The following is a 17875-nucleotide window of genomic DNA, read 5'->3' as shown; positions in this document are numbered from 1 at the left end:
TAGTTTTGAAACATTAAACCAAATAGCTTGAAGAAATCATATAGGAAAACTCTTTGACTCTAGAGAACATATGAGCAAAAGAAAGTAAATACGAAAATCTGAAATCAGCAAATCGGATGATTTCAATTTGCATCAAACTGAATCATTCTAATCAGTATTGGAATGATTTTACTCTGCTGACTAATGGCTTTACATATGGTATAAGATGTATACCAAACTGCTATTCCAGCTAATCAAGGATTGTGGCATAACCATGGTTTTCATGATAGTTTTATGTCTCCTTACAGTTTTGTGTGCATGATTTTACAGTCCTTTCTTACCTTGGAGTTATAAATCTTATAGAGCATGTTAGGTCTTTTGTGGGCTTTTGTTGTTGTTGTTGTTGTTGTTGTTTAATTTTTATGTTTATTTCTGAGACAGAGACAGAGCATGAGTGGGGGAGGGGCAGAGAGAGAGGGAGACACAGCATCAGAAGCAGGTTCCAGGCTCTGAGCTGTCAGCACAGACTCGACGCGGGGCTCGAACTCACAAACCATGAGATCATGACCTGAGCCGAGGTTGGTCGCTGAACCGACTGAGCCACCCAGGCGCCCCATGGGCTTTTTGTTTTTGTTTTCTCTAACAATGAGAGTGTCTTTTCTACAACATGCTATTGAAAAATCAACGGTTAAAAACTAATTTTTAAAAATAGAGTGGTAAATTGATTTTCCTAAGTCTATAATTAGAGAAATTATTCCTGGGAATTACATTTGATGAAACTGAAGTTCAGGAAAGAGTTTTGGTGTTTGGAGTGAAATGGAAGAACTGCCGCATATGAGTGAGGAGATTAGGTCTCTGGTTGTTTGGGGAGTAACAACAGAGGCTAGTGAGAAATGTGCAAAAGAGAATAGGGGTCATGAGGATTAAGCACAGTAAAGGAGACACAGATGAGTCCAGCCGCCTACTGTCTTTAATAGGAAAAGTTAGTCGAGTGTTTATACTCCTTTCTTTTATTAAAAACACGATGCCCTAAGCTGACTCAGAGAATTTCGTATCTGCTACTAAGATGAGATTATATGTACAATAACACTCTAAAAAAATAATATCTAGTCAAACACAAAGGAATGAAAGGAAAGATTCAGGAGTACAGAGAATAATAAAAATTAACATGGTGTGTTGATGGCCTTATAGCCCATAGAGATTTTTACCATATATTTAGGCTTTAGAGGCTGAAGCCTAGCCTTCTAATCTACACAGGAAGACAAAAAAAATGGCCTCAGGCTGTGTAAAATACTGCTTGAAAATCTTTTCATAGATATTCTCCATCCATTAAAAGTGAACTAGAAAAACTCTATACACAAACAAAGATGTGGCCATAAAATTTCTGTTCTGTCTACAGTCTTGAGTAAAAAGGTATAAAGGCAGCTAGGAAAAATCAAAGGCTTGGGGCCAAACAGGTCTAAACCCAGCTTTCAAACTGATAATATTCACCTACAATCTCCCCTAGAATACTGAAATCTATATAACCTTGTCAGAAACAAGGAAACTGAAAGAATATGATGAGATGTGGAAAAAAAAAGGTTGATGAAAATTAACTCATAAAACTCAATTTTAAAACATGATAAGGGAGCCTCCATGAGGGTGTTAGTAGTTGCAAGAAATGGAAATTGAAGTTAAAAGCTAAAATAGGAGAATAATAAGGATACCATTAAATATACACTATCGAAGAGCTAATTGACTTAAAACAACCGAAGAGCTAATAAAGGAAGAAAAGAACAAATGTGAAAAAATAAAATAGAACTTGTGAATAGTATGTGTACAATAATGGAACTGAAAACTCAACGGAAAGACTAAAGAGATTAGTTGGAGCTAAACAGAGAATTTGTTAACTGGGGGATGAATCTAAGGAATTAGGTTAACATGCCACACAGAAAGCTAAGCAACTACAGATAGTGACTGGCAGGAAGCACCGAGGATTTTCTGGAATGTTTGGAATCTTTGGCTTCTTAATCTGGAGGCTGGTTATAAGGACATGCTCACTTTGTGAAAACTCATTGAGTTGTACAATGAAGGATGATCTATTTCTAGAAAGAGGTAAAAAGTGTCAGGTACACATACACAAAATTTGGAATACAAATAACAACTGAAATTATAATGGGGAAAAGAAAATAGATAAATGTGTATCAGTTTTAAAGAAGTCAATAAAGTAAAAAGAACAAAGAAAACATGATGAGTAGATCTACAAAACAAAACAAATTGAAATATGTCCAAATATAAATCTGCCTCTTTAAATACAGAGAATGTTAGGTCTGATAAAGTAACAAATTTTATTTAAAAGAATCATACCTAAAATATAATGATGAAGAAAGTTTAAAATTCAAGAAATGGGAAGGGATCAGCCAAGTATTACACATATAATAATGTTAATATACAATTAATATACTTTTATACAGATAAAGGGAGTCATTAATGGCAAAAAATAATTTATCAGGCAGACACTGTATACTTCCACCCGAATGTCTGTGATTCAGGACTGACTAGAAAATAAAAATATTTGCATACAAAAGCATAAGAGGCTTTAACATTGTTGAAGGAATTAGTAGAAGATGAATCTCAACAAAAGAGACCTAAAGCTTAGAAGAAAAAGGGGGCATGCAAGAAACAAAACAACATACAACTGAAAGCGTATGTAACATTCTCCATGTTATTAGTTAAAACTGAATTCAAAGAATAACTCACTGGAAATTATAAAATATTAATAACTGAATGGAGAGGATATCTATACTTGTGAAATGTAGCAAAAACCATAGAAATTTAAAATCTCTAGTGATTTTTTTTTAAATTGAGAAAAATCAGAATAAACGACGTGTTTATTCTACATCAAACAGTGAAATAATATCCATAATAGTGCTCCCACAACGTCTAGAAATATGCAAATAAATACAATAAAATAAAAAAATAATAAATTATCACTTCTAGGAAACAAAGAAAAAACAAAGAATATATATTAAAAAAAAAAGCCAGGTTTTTGCAAAGGCTAATAAAAGAGAAAAAAAAAATTCAGAAAGGACGGGTCAGCCAAGAAAGACAGGAGGCACAATTTTAAAATAATGGCAGGCCCAGAAGAAGAAATTTTGCTTGCGGAGGGCAGTTTCAGCCCATTCCAGAGAGTTCCAGCCTGTCTCTCCTGATAGCCTGACCCACAGATTCCATGCTTGCCCCCCCCCCCCCACCTTCCCCACCTCCAGAGTCAAGTGAGCTTGTTTCTAACAACTTGCAGATTGGTGAGGGGCTGTGGAGAGTGGCAGGACACCAGCAGCTACAGCAGGAAGGCCACAGAGAGCCCAGCTACTTCAGCAGACAGCAGAGCAGGATGGACGTCTAACACCAGTCGTCGTAAACAAGTCCAAGGAGGCATTGATATATATCATCCTTTGAAGGCACAGGAAGCTAAAGATCAGGAAAAATTCATTAATCTGGAAATGTTGGCCCCGAGCTAAGCTTTACCCTCTTGTCCTACCTGAATGCAACAGACTTCTGCCTAGGGTCTTGTGTTTGGCAGGACCTTGCAAATGATGAACTTCTCTGGCGAGAGTTGTGTCAATCCACTTGGGGTCACTGTTCCATGTATAGTAAGAACCCTCCCCCAGGATTTTCTTTCAGAAAATTGTATATGCGGCTGGATGAAGGTAGCCTCACCTTTAATGCCAACCCAGAGGAGGGAATAAACTACTTTATGTCCAAGGGTATCCTAGATGAGTCACCAAGGGAAATAGCAAAGTTTATCTTCTGTACAAGAATACTAAAAAAGGAGATTCTATCTTGATGAAAAAAAGAGATGTCTTGGATGACCTTATAATGTTGCATAATTTTAGAAATCAATTCTTGCCCAATGCACCAAGAGAATTATTTCGTCATATCAACGCCTCTGAAGAGCATGAGGAGTATCTTGAAAGTCTCATAACAAAGTTCTCACATAGATTCTGTGTTTGTAACCCCGATTTAATGCGAGAACTCGGCCTCAGTCCTGATGTTGTCTACATACTGTGCTGCTCATTGATTCTTTGCCTTGACCTCACTAGACCTCATGTAAAGAATAAAATGTCAAAAAGAATTTATTTGAAATATCTGTCGTGCTGCTCAACACATTAGTGAAGATTTTGTAGGGCACCTTTATGATAGCATCTACCTTTTTGGCCATGTGGCTGCAGAAAAGCACAGTTTCTAGGACTTCAGCTATTAACTTCAAACTGAAACTACCCAAGGATTTATTTAGCAGGTATGAGGCTTACATCAGTGCTGGTCATGCTAGCCTCTGTATACAAATCAAATACTAGAATGTACTCCTTTTTTTTTTTTTCTTGTACTATTTTCTTTTCTGGCAATTTCCTTGAGTAACTAAAGAATTTTGCAGAGTTTTTTCTTAATTTTGCTTATCATGTTTTGCACAAAGCAGAGCCATTGTCTCACACAGCTGTTTAAGAATGTTAAACTGGCATTTTACTCTAAAAGATGGCATATTTCTGTATTCGATTTGCTTGGAAAACTATTCATTTCCATTCCATTTATAATTATAATTATTTTATTGTAAAGATTTTGACTAAAGCCTTTCTTTTTTTCTCTAAATAGATAGATAAATAAATAAATAAATAATAAAATAATGGACACAAAATTATAGGTGCAGTAAGATAAAAACAAAAAAAAAAACAATGAAAGAGTTTTGCTTTTAATATTAAGAACTAGAAAAAACAGACATCTATTAACAGGGGAATTGATAAATAATCTGGCGTAGCTTTCAATGGACTACTACATGGCAGAAATTGGTGAACATATATTTATATGGATAAATGTCAAATATAAGGCTACACACAAATTCATTTTGAAGAATACATATTGTTACCAATTAAATGATGCTTTTAAACGTACAAAATAATATCAGCTTTAAATCTTACGTCATCAGAGGATTCTACCCATTTCCCTCTTTTTTGTTGTCATCTAAAACCCTAAAATCAGTTTCCAGTGTTAGTGTCATATTTGGACTTCCACATTTGCATCACTCTCTTTAATGTCACTATTGGCTTCATTTTGATGATTTTAACATCCACAGAGATAATCCTTGCAATTCCCTGGCATCTCAGTTTCTTGAAGTTCTCTTATCCGATGATCTTCACATTCCATCTACCACTCTGCCATAGATAAGCACTCCATCCTGAGCGGTCCAGCCATCACTTCCTGTCTCCATGGCTAAATATCTCTGGTTTGGCTACAACTTTGATGTTGCTCTGACTTACTGTGTTAGTTCACCAGGGCTGCTATATAACAACGTATCATGAACTGTGCAGTTTCAAACAACAGGCATTTATTCTGTCACAATTCTGGAGACCATAATCAAGAGTTAAGAAGTCCATAATCAAGGGTCAGCAGGGCCATGCAGAGGTATCCTTCCTTGCCTTTTTTTAGATTTGGTGGTTTCTAGGCTTCTTGGTGCTTTTTAGTTTGTGGCAGCATAGTGCCATTCTCCACCTGTGTCTTCACATGGCTGTCTTACCTCTGTGTCTGTTTCAGATTTCCTTTTCGTATAAGGTCACCAGTTATTACATTATGGCCACCCTAATCTAGCATGACCGCATGTTAATTTGATTACATCTGCAGAGACTATTTCCAAATGTGGTCACATTCATGGATACCAGGGGTTAGGTCTTGAACGTATCTTTTGGGGGACACAGTTCAACCCAGAACACTTACAAAACATCGGTCCTAACATTTTCTCTGTACCTCACACCTAGCGTGACCTCATTCTCTTTTACTAGCTTATAATTCCAAACTTCTCAACCTTCTCTGATTTCATCATTATATTATGGAAAGACTTGCTAACCTTTTGTTATTCCACATATACACTTGTACACCACATGTGGCTAGAACACACACGTACCCATGCATCCCCCCACACCCCCACACCCATAGCCTGCTCTCAATTAAAATTCCTAATCATAAACCTTGATTATGTGCTTTCAAGTTGCTTGACAATAATATTACATTTCACTATTCCATTTATACTCAGAAGTTTCCCCACAAGTATTTCATCCCTTCTTTTCCACTCCCTACTACCTCAGTTAATGACCTTGCCACCTAGTTCACTGAGAAGATAGGGACAATCAGAAGAGACTTTCCACAAGCCCCCACCCTACTTCCAATAATCCACCTGCATCTGAACTTGTATATTGTCCTTCTCTGCCACACATCTTCACCCTCTCACCTTGTGAACTAGATCACATCATCTATCACAGACAATGTCTTTGCTCAGCAATTTTCCCTTTCTCTTGTCACCAAGTTTTCCCTCTCTACTGGAATCTTCCCTAAGTACATAGACATGAACTTCTTTCGTACAAACAAACAAATAACAACAACGATAAAAACACCTTTCTTAACTTTACATCCCTTCCAGGACTGCTCCGCTTATCTCCTTGTCTATACTCACTTTTTCCAATTTAAATTTTCCCATTCTTTACTGAACCTCCACCTACAGGTTTTCGTTGCCAACACTCAACCAAAATGGGCTCTTCTCAAGGTCACCAATGAATCCCAATAACAGATTTCCATGGTTATTTCTCTGTTTTATTTTATTTGATCTACTATCATCATTTGATGTATTTGTAGCTTTGAGGAAATTATACTCTCTGTTGTTTTTTTTTTTTTCTTTCTAAAAATATAATTCTTTCATGCACCTTAACTGCTTCCTCCTTGACTCTCAGTCACACTGTTTGGGCTTACGGGGGATCAGTATCTGGATTTCTTTTCTTTTCTATTTATGCTAATTCCCTTGGTGACCTTTAAATGTCATTTATATGTTAATGCTTCCCAATTATATACCTGCAATCTTCTTTCCCCTGCAATCCAGCTTCATATAGACAGTTACCCCTTTGACATCTTCACCTGGAATGTCTTAACACACGTATCTAATTGACTATACTCAAAGCCGAGCTTCTAATATGTTTATTCCACTGCCTCCACACATGGTCCATCTACAGATGTTTTAGAAAATTTCTAAAATTAGTGGGAACTCTTTTCTAACTGTTGAGGACTAAATCTTTGACCCGAGCCACCATTATTTTTCATCTGGATTATTGCAATAGTTTCCCAAGTGACTTTTCTGTTCTCCGTCCTTGTCTCTACCCATATTGCAGTGTATTTTTAACATACCAGAATTTTCATCTTAAAAGTGTGATTCTGTTCATGCTTCATTTCTGTATAATAGACTACCAATAGGTTTCCATCTCACCAAGAGTTGAGAATCCCTACAATGGCTTGTGAAAGGACAAAGAACACCTCTCAGCTTCTCTCATAGTTTATGTATAAACTTGATTTTTTAAAAATCCTGACAATATCAAAGTATAAAAAAGCAGTTCTGGGAGGATGAGTCAAGATGGTGAAGAAGTAGGGAGACTCTAGCCTTTCCTCGTCCCTCGATACAGCTGTATTGAGGTCAGATCACTCTGAAGACCCAAGAAATCTGTCTACAAATGGCAGAAAGTTCTCCACAGTTGGAAGGAGACAGCATGGCAGGTTTGAGGTGGGTGAATGTAAACTGGGGAGGGAGGGAACACCAGAGCCACTGAGAGGAGGGAACCCTTTCTGTGAAGAGAATAAAAGGAGAGAAAGAGAAAGGGATTGAGGTAGTGTGGCATCAATTTAGCACAAGAGAAAAACCTTTCTGTACCATGGACTGGAGAGTAAAAAGTACTGAGTGTCCCAGTTCTTTTTTTGCAAACAGCTTTTTGAGCTGCAACTGAGGTTTTGGAAGCACGATACTTTCACCAGAGCAGAGCCATGGCAGGCACTCCTGGGGAGGTGGGAGTTGGCATTGGAGTGTGGACTGTGCTGTAGCGATCTCCGGGGCACACTGGGAAAGAATGATCCCCTTCCTGGAGTACTTTTGGAAGAGGGTTTATTGCCTCGTCAAGGACAAAAGACTCTGCGGGTGCCAGCCAAATGCCTTTCACCAGCAGGTTGGAGAAGGGGAGAAGATCTGTGCTGTGCCATGTCTTTTAAGACTTCAGGTTTTGAATCCCTGCTGCGCACCAAAGAAAAAATGCAGGAGAGGTTTGGTGCAGGATGAGCTGACTCCCCCTGGTATTCTGTGAGGGCTGCCTGAACAGCAGGAGTTGTGATCCCTGGACCAGGGAGGAGGTATTGGGGTGGTGCTATTTTCCCCACCACCACCACCATGGTGGGACTTCAGAGAGCAACATAGCAGCCCTTGGTGAAGGCAGAACCAGCTAACACTAAACCCTGCCCTCCCGCCTCTCACCCCCCCTCCCCCATGCCTGCAACTGCTGGTTTACAGGGGCAAGACTAACTCTGAACCCACACAGCCTGCCTCTCTTCCGGAAGACCAGCACAACCAACACCCAGGAACCAATAGGAAACTCTCTTTTTCTTTTTTTCTCCTTTTTTTTTTTCTTTTGGAATTGAGCTCATTGTTCTTTTATTGTTTTATTTTGTTTTTCATTTCCTTTTCTCTCTCTCCTTTTTTTTCTTGTTGATAAGACTTTTTTATTATTTTCTTTTTCCTTCTTTTTTCTTTTCTCTGGCTTTTTTTCCTATTTTTTTTTCCTTTCTTAATCATTGAAATCAGCCTTATAGTTTTGGGTTTGTTTTTGTTTTTTTAATTCTCTTTTTATTTATTTTTTCCCCTTTCCTTTTTCTCTTCTTTTGGGATCAGGCTTCACTCCCTCCTCTCTTCCCCCAGGGTTACCTCAAAAAACAAATCAAAGCACACCTAGTTAAAAGCTCAAACACTCCACCACTGCAACCAAGGAGAAGCTCTGCAGCGGACTGACCAGTGGGACAGAGCAGCCAAAACACAACAGCAGATTGCGACAAAGCACACACAAGAAACACTCCCTGGAGTGCCAGGCCCTGGACAGTGTATGATCACTTTTTAATATAGCAGTACTCTCAGGTGCAAGAAACATAATAAGCTTTTAAAACATGCAAAAGACAGAAACTTAACCAAAATGACAAGATGGAGGAATTCTCCCCAAAAGAAATGTCAAGAAGATTTCTTCTTGAAATCACAGGCAAAGACTTGTTCAAAGCAGATATAAGCAATATATATGAACAAGAATTTAGAATAATAGTCATAAGACTACCAGCTGGGCTTGAAAAAAGCACAGAAGACACCGGAGAAACCCTTGCTGCAGAGATCAAACACTGAAGAACTAGTCAGGATGAATTAAAAAAATGCTATAGCTGAGATGCAAAATGAACTAGATACAATGACAGTGAAGATTGAATAATCAGCAGAAAGAATAGGTGAATTAGAAGATAAAATTATGGAAAATAATGTAACTGAAAAAAAAAGAGGGAAAGAGAATTGCTAAATCCTGAAGGGATGCTTAGAGAACTAAGTGCTTCTATGAAATGAAACAATATCCATATCATAAGATTCCCAGAAGAAGAAGAGCAAGAAAATGGGGCAGAAGTCTTATTTGAACAAATGATAGCTGACTTCCCTAATTTGGCAAAGAAAACAGTCATTCAAGTCCAAGAGTCACAGAGAATTCCTTGGGGAAAACAGCCACAACAACAACAACAACAACCAGACTGACACCATAATGTATCATAGTGAAACTTACAAAATAAAAGTATAAAGAGAATTCTGAAAGCAGCTAGGGACAAAAGGTACTTAACCTACAAAGTAACAAGGTAGACACTTAAGGTTAGTAGCTGATCTGTCCACTGAAACTTGTCAGGCCAGAAGAGAGTGGCAGGGAATATTCAATGTGCTGAATAGGAAAAATATGCAGCCAAGAATCCTTAATCCAGCAAGGCTATATTCAGAATAGAAGGAGAGATAAAGATTTTCCCAGAGGGGGAAAAACAACAACAACAACAACAACAACAACAACAACAAAACCTAACACAATTTGTGACCACTAAACCAGCCCTGTAAGAAATTTTAAGGGGGATTCTGTAGTGCAGGAAAAAAAAAAAAAAGACTAAAGCAGCAGACCAGAGAACATCACCAGAATCACCAATGCACAGATAGCACAATGGCATCTTTCAATAATCACTCTCAATATAAATGGACTAAATGCAGGGCACCTGGGTGGCTCAGTCAGTTAAGCATCTGACTTCGGCTCAGGTCATGATCTCACGGTTCGTGGGATGGAGTCCTGCATTGGGCTCTGTGCTGACAGCTCGGAGCCTGGAGCCTGCTTCAAATTCTGTGTCTCCCTTGCTCTCTGCCCCTCTCCTGCTCACGCTCTGTCTCTGTCTTTCAAAAATAAATAAATGTAAAAAAAAAATTTAATAGAGTAAATGCCCCAATCAAAAGACATAAGGTATCAAAACGGATAAAAAACAAATCTGTCTATATCCTGCCTACAAGAGACTCATTTTAAATGTCAGCACACCTGAAGATTGCAAGGGGATGGGGAACCATCTATCATACTAATGGAGGTCAAAAGAAAGCCAGAGTAGCCATATTTATATCAGACAAACTAGATTTTAAAAGAAATACTGTAACAAGTGATGAAGAAGGGCATTTTATCATAATTAAGGGATCTATCTCAAGAAAACCTAACAATTATAATTATTTTTGCCCCCAACTTGGTACAAATAAATCAATTAATTAATCACAAACATAAAGAAACTCATTGATAATAATACTACAATGATAGGAGACGTTATTACCCCAATTATAGTAATGGACATATCATGTATGCAGAAAATCACCAAGGAAACAATGACTTTGAATGACACAGTGGACCAGATGGACTTAACAGATATATTCAGAACATTTCATCATAAAGCAGCAGAATACACATTTTTCTAGAGTGCACATGGAACATTCTCTAGAACAAATCATACACTGGGTCACAAATTAGCCCTGAACAGGTACAAAAAGATCAAGATTATACCATATATATTTTCAGAATATAATGTTATGAAACTTGAAGTCAACCACAAGAAAAAAATTTGGAAAGCTCTCAAATATATGGAGGTTAAAGAACATCCTATTAAAGAATGAATGGGTTATCCAGGAAATTAAAGAAGCAATAAAAATATACATGGAAGCAAATGAAAATGAACATACGACAGTCTAAACCCTTTGGGATGCAACAATGGCGTCCTAAGAGGAAAGCACATTGAAATTCAGGCCTATCTTAAGAGGCAAGAATGATCCAAATACACAATCTAACCTTACTCCTAAAGGAGCTAGAAAAGCAGAAGCCAATAAACTCTAAAGCCAGCAGAAAGGAAATAATAAAGATTAGAGCAGAAATAAGCAGTTTAGTAACAAACAAACATACAAATAAGCAAACAAAAAATAAACAGTAGAAGATCAATGAAACTAAATGCTAGTTTTTGAAAGAACAAAAAAATTGGTAAACCCTAGCCACATTTCTCATAAAAAAAGGAAAGAAGACCCAAATAGGAAAAAAAAAAAAAAAAAAAAAAAAAAAAAAAAAAAAAAAAAAAAAAAAAACTAAAAGAGGAGAAATTACAACCAACACCACAGAAATAGAAACAATTATAAGAATACTATAAAATATAATAAGCCAACAAAATGGACAATCTGGAAAAAATGGACAAATTCCTAGGCACTCACACGCTACCAAAACTCAGTGGGAAGAAACAGAAACTTTGAACAGGCCCCAAACCAGCAAAGAAATTGAATTAGTAAAATAAAATCTCCCAACAAATAAGAGTCCTGGGCCAGATGGCTTCCCAGGGGAATTCTACCAGACATTTAAAGAAGAGTTAATACCTATTCTCAAATTATTCCAAAATAGAAATGGAAAAAAAGCTCCCAAACTCATTCAATAAAGCCAGCATTACCTGGATTCCAAAACCAGACAAATACCGTACTAAAAAGGAGAATTACAGGCCAATAAACCTGATGAATGTGGATGCAAAAATTCTCAACAAGATACTAGCAAATTGAATTCAATAGTACATTAAAAGAATGTTTCACCATGATCAAGTGAGATTTAATTCTGGGCGGCAGGGCTGGTTCAATATTTGCAAATCAACCATTGTGATATACCACATTAATAAAAGAAAGGTCAAGACCCATATGATCCTTTCAAAGACTCAGAAAAAGCATTTGACAAAATACAGCATCCTTTCTTGATAAAACCCCTCAAGAAAGTAGGGATAGAAGTAACATACCTCAACATCATAAAAAACATATATGAAAAGCTCAGATCTAGTATCATTCTCATTGGGGAAAAACAAAAGTTCATGTTCCTGACATTACCCCTAAGGTCAGGAACATGACAGGGAATGTCCACTCTCACCACTGTTGTTCATAGTACTGGAAGTCCTGGCCTCAGCAATCAAATAACATTAAAAAATAAAAGGCATTCGAATTGACAAAGAAGAATTCAAACTTTCACTCTTTGCAGATGACATGATACTCTATATGAAAAACCTGGAAAGATCTCTCTAAAAACCTGCTAGAACTGATACACGAATTCAACAAAGTCAAGGGATATAAAATCAACATAAAAAATAACTTGTATTTCTATACATCAAAAATGAAGCAGAAGAGAGAGAAATCAAGAACTGATCCCATTTGCAATTGCATCAAAAACTATAAAACACCTAAGAATAAACCTATCCAAAGAGGTAAAAGATCTGTACCCTGAAAACTATAGAAAGCTTATGAAAGAAATTGAAAAAGACATAATGAAATGGAAAAAAACATCACATGCTCATGGATTGGAAGAACAAATATTGTCAAAATGTCTATTTTACCGACAGCAATATACACATTCAATGCAATCCTTATCAAAATAACACAAGCATTCTTCACGGAGGTAGAACAAACAATTCTAAAATTTGTACAGAACCAGAAAAGACCCTGAATAGTGAAAGTAATGTTGAAAAAGAAAAGCAAAGCTGGAGACATCACAATTCTGGACTTCAGGCTGAATTAAAAAGCTGTAATCAAGACACTATGGTACTGGCACAAAAACAGACATATAGATCAATGGAACAGATAGAGGGCGCAGAAATAGACCCACCAGTGTATGGCCACTAATCTTTGACAAAGCAGGAAAAAGTATCCATTGGAAAAAGGATTGTCCATTCAGCAAATGGTGCTGGGAAACCTGGACAGTGACATGCAGAAGAATGAACCTGGACCACTTTCTTATACCACATACAAAAATAAATTTGTAATGGATGAAAGAACTAAATGCGAGACAGGAAACCATCAAAATCCTAGAGGAGAAAACAAGCTATAACCTCTTTGACATTGGTGAGAGCAACTTCTTACTAGATATATCTCTGGAGGCTAGGGAAATAAAAGCAAAAGTGAGCTATTGGGATCTCATGAAAATAAAAAGCTTCTGCACAGTGTAGGAAACAATCAACAAAACTAAAAGGCAACCAACGCAATGGGAGGAGATATTTGCAAATGACATATTGGATAAAGGGTTAGTATTCAAAATCTATAAAGAACTTATCAAACTCAACACCCAAAAAACAAATAATACAGTGAAGAAATGGGCAGAAAAAATGAATAGACACTATCCAAAGAAGACATCCAGTTGGCTAGAGACACATGAAAAGAATTCAGCATCATGTTGGTAGGATGTGGAGAAAGGGGAACTCTTTTGCACTGTTGGGGGAATGCAAACTGGTTCAGCCACTTTGGAAAACCACTTTTGAGGTTTCTCAAAAAGTTAAAAATAGAACTACCTTACAACCCAACAATGGTACCAATAGGTATTTACCCAAGGGATACAAAAATACAGATTCGAAGGGGCACATGCACCCCAATGTTTATAGCAGTGTTATCAACATTAAGCAAATTATGGAAAGAGCCCAAATATCCACTGATTGATGAATGAATAAAGAAGAAGTGATACACACACACACACACACACACACACACACACACACACATATGTACATACAATGGAATACTACTCAGTGATCAAAAAGAATGAAATTTTGCCATTTGCAACAACATGGATGGAAATAAAGTGTATTATGCTAAGCAAAATAAGTCAGTCAGAGAAAGACAAATATATGATTGTGCTCATATGTGGAATTTAAGAAACAAAACAGATGAACATAGGGGAAGGGAAGAAAAAAATAAGATAAAAACAGAGAAGGAGACAAACTCTAAAAGACTCTTAAATACAGAGATCAAACTGAGGGTTGCTGGAGAGGAAATGAGTGGGGGATGGGATAAATGGGTGATGGGCATTACGGAGGGCACTTGTTGAGATGAGCACTGGGTGTTACATGTAAGTGATGAATCAATGGGTTCTTCTCCTGAAACCAATACTGCATTGTATGCTAACTAACTTGAATGTAAATAAATAAATAAAAATTCAGTTCTATTTAATGATGAACAAAAAATCAAGACCATAAGTGAAATATTAATACATTAAACTAATTGTGTTCTTTCAACATTTATTTCAGGATATAAGAGAGTTAAACCTCAATACTAAATGATGATTTAGTATTCACTATATTAATAGATTAAAAAAGAGAGAACATATAGTACCTTTAAGTGAGATAAGAAAAAAAATCATAATATTAAACATTTATAAGAATGTAAAATTTGTAATTGAAAGATCTCCTTAATTTTCTAGAAGCTACTTACTTGTGGCCTTCAGCAAACCTTATAACTATTAATACAATAATATCAGCATCTTAATTTTTTAATATAATTTATTGTCAAATACATTTGCAAAGTGTGTAAAATGTGCTTTTGTTTTTTGGGGTAGATTCCCGGGGTTCATTGTTTACATATAACACCCAGTGCTCATCCCAAGTGCCCTTCTCAATGCTCATCACCCATTTTCCCCTCTCCCCAACCCCCCCAACAACCCTCAGTTTGTTCTCCCTCCGTATTTAAGAGTCTCTTATGGTTTGCCTCCTTCCCTCTCTGTTTGTAACCATATTTTTTTCCGCCTTCCCTTCCCCCAAGGTTTTCTGTTAAGTTTCTCAAGATTATCAGTATCTTCTTTGAAAACAGGAGCAAAACAAGACTTTTTCTTCTTTTCTTTAAACTTCTGGGTGTTGAATGAGTCTAGAGACGATTATGTTGAATAGAAGTAGTAAAAGCAAATAAACATAGCCTTGGTTCTAATCTTAAGGTAAAAGCAAATATTCTTGCTTTGGTTCCATTCTTAAGGTGAAAGCATATTATCTTCAATATGAAGGTTAATGCCAGCTATAGAATTTTTGTAGATAACTTTTATTTATTTGTATTTCATTTTGCATACTAATTTTTGTCTTCAAATTGACATATCTTTTCTACTACAACCTATGATATTCCATTAATCTCATTCAGTGTATTTTTTTATTATTTATTTATTTATTTATTTATCTATTGAGATTGTTTATTATATTTAGTGAGAGGGAGAAAAAGAGAGAGCACACAAGCACGTGCATGTGTGGAGGAGGGGCAGAGAGAGAGGGAGAGAGAGAGATCCCAAGCAGGCTCTGTACCATCAGCACAGAGCCCTACATGGGGCTCTAACTCATGAACTGCGAGATCATGACCTGAGCTGAAATCAAGAGTCGGGCGCTAAACAGACTGAGCCACCCAGGCACCCCCTGTGTATATTTTCATCTCGGAAATTGTTTTTATCTCTAGAATTTGGGTTTATTTTCTTTTAACACATGTAATACAGTTACAATATAGCTTAATGTCCTTTTCCACAGATCATAACATTCGTGTCAAGCTCTGTCAGTTTGCGATAATTGTTTTTTCCCCTCATTAGAGGTCATATTTTCCTTTTTCTTATCATGCCTGGTCCTACGACTGGTTGCTGAACATGTCAAATTTTATATTCAAATGGTACTATTTAGTTAGCTAGAATCAGTGAATCCATTTGGGTCTTGCTTTCGTGTTTTTTTTTTTTTTTTTTTTTTTTTTTTTTTTTTTTTTTTTTTTTTAGGTGGTTCTAGAACAGTGCTAAGTATTGGGCTAATTATTCCCCATTCCTGAGTATTTTACTCATAATCACCTGAAGTTCACAGTTTCCATTTAGGCATCACTCCTCATGTTGTACATTCTATGGATATGGATGAATGTATAATGACATCTACCCATCATTATGTTTCCAGAGTACTTTCACTGCCTTAAAAAGATAGTTTTTCAGACACTGAACATTAAACAACAAAAGACAATGAGTGAGACCTGAAAGAGGAGAAGCAAACCGGAAGAGGTTGATCCCAGCTTATTGACTTGAGAAAACTTGTATTGTTTAGTGGAGGTATTGATAATGAGGGACACTATGTATGCGTCAGGGAGCAGGATGGATGAGAAATCTCTGTACTTTCTTTTCGGTTATGTTGTCAATCTAAAACTGCTCTAAAACATAAATTCTTAATTTAAAAAACAGAAGTCACACTACCAGAAAAAATAAGTAAAAAAAAGACAAAAGGAGGAAAATAAATGACAAAAATATGCATATTTTTCAACTTTATTAATCAAGAAACATAAATTAAAGCAGTAAGTTCCTTCCATCAGATAAAACTTTATGAAAATGGCCAGAGGCTTTCTCACATATTTCTCACACATATTTTACTACTGGTAAAATATAATTTAATACACTGTTTCTGCAAAAAAAATGTAAAATACATTTTAAAATATGCTAAAACATCTTTTTATTTTCTTTCTTTCTCTTTCTTTTTTCTTTCTTTCTTCCTTTCTTTCTTTCTCTCCCTCCCTCCCTCTTTTTCCTCTTTCTTTCTTTTTTTTTCTTTCTTTCTTTTTTCTTTCCTTCTCTATGCTTTTTGGTTGTTTCAGATGGGATTATAACTCTGTCCCCTGTTATTACACCTTTACCACTGCTTGTAATTTTTTATCACCTATGATTTTTAAATATATTTACTCTTTATTTTCATTTACCTTTTAAAATACTCTTTCCTCTCTCCCTTCTGTTTTTCTCATTTCTCAAATATTTTTGTACAACCTCTTTTTCTATCTTCTGTTTGTTCCTTACTCTTTTTTTTCTGTGACACCTCTTTGCCACACCAGTATGTCTTTCCTAATACCTGACAGGTTTCGTTGTATACTATTGGTCACCCAGACATATATTTCTTCTTAAAAAAATATTTATTGTAGGTATGCACTCATTTTATTTCATTGTTTTTATTAATTTTTATTTTCCTAAGGTTTAATTTGCCTAATGATCCTTAGCCCTGATTACAATGAAGTACACTAAAATTTCTTTGAAATCAAGGAGGGCTAAATTTAATGCTATATTTCTAGTTTAGAAAGAGACACCCTTATTAAATAGCTTTTATAATAAATCTCCCAGTGGTCTTGACCAATATCTTCTTTGTTTATTTATTTGTCTATTTATTCATTTTTATCTTTGGACCCCTTTCACTCATTTCTTTCACCCCTTACCCCTGCCTCTGGCAACCAATAATCTGTTTTCTGTACCTATGAGGTTGGTGTTTTATTTGTCATTAGATTCCACATATAAGACAAATCTAAGAGAAAGACATCTGACTTATTGTAGTTAGTATAATGTCCTCGAGATCCATCCATGTTGTCACAAATGACAAGATCTCATCCTTTTTTATGGCTGAATAATAACCCTGTGTGTGTGTGTGTGTGTGTGTGTGTGTGTGTACCTACATCAATATAGTTTTCTTATCATTTACCTGTTGTGTACTCATAACAGTCAGCATTTAAGAAAAAAATTATCTGTGTGTAGCCATTGACTAAGTAAGTCTGTTGGAAGAGGTGAGTTCAGGATCTTCCTGTGTCATCGTCTTGAACTAGAACTTCTTGTACACATACATTTCTGATATTTTACAAATTGCATTTCAGTCAATCTTTCAATGATTGCATAGTTTTAAAAACATTTTCTCCACCTGTATATACAAATTACTGGTCTTTGTC

General features: G+C 36.1%; 1 long non-coding RNA gene and 1 pseudogene across 1 annotated transcript in view; both read left to right on the top strand.

Moving 5' to 3' along the window:
• Window positions 1–17875, top strand: part of LOC144616137 (uncharacterized) — a 110835-nt gene that overhangs the window by 4268 nt on the left and 88692 nt on the right. The gene's annotated exons all lie outside the window — the stretch shown is intronic.
• On the top strand, window positions 3191–4513 carry LOC144615995 (F-box only protein 8 pseudogene; annotated as a pseudogene).

This window comes from Panthera onca, chromosome B1 (assembly GCF_046562875.1).
Source record: "Panthera onca isolate mPanOnc1 chromosome B1, mPanOnc1 haplotype 2, whole genome shotgun sequence".
NCBI lineage: Eukaryota > Metazoa > Chordata > Mammalia > Carnivora > Felidae > Panthera > Panthera onca.
This window is presented reverse-complemented; position numbering and strand designations above follow the sequence as displayed.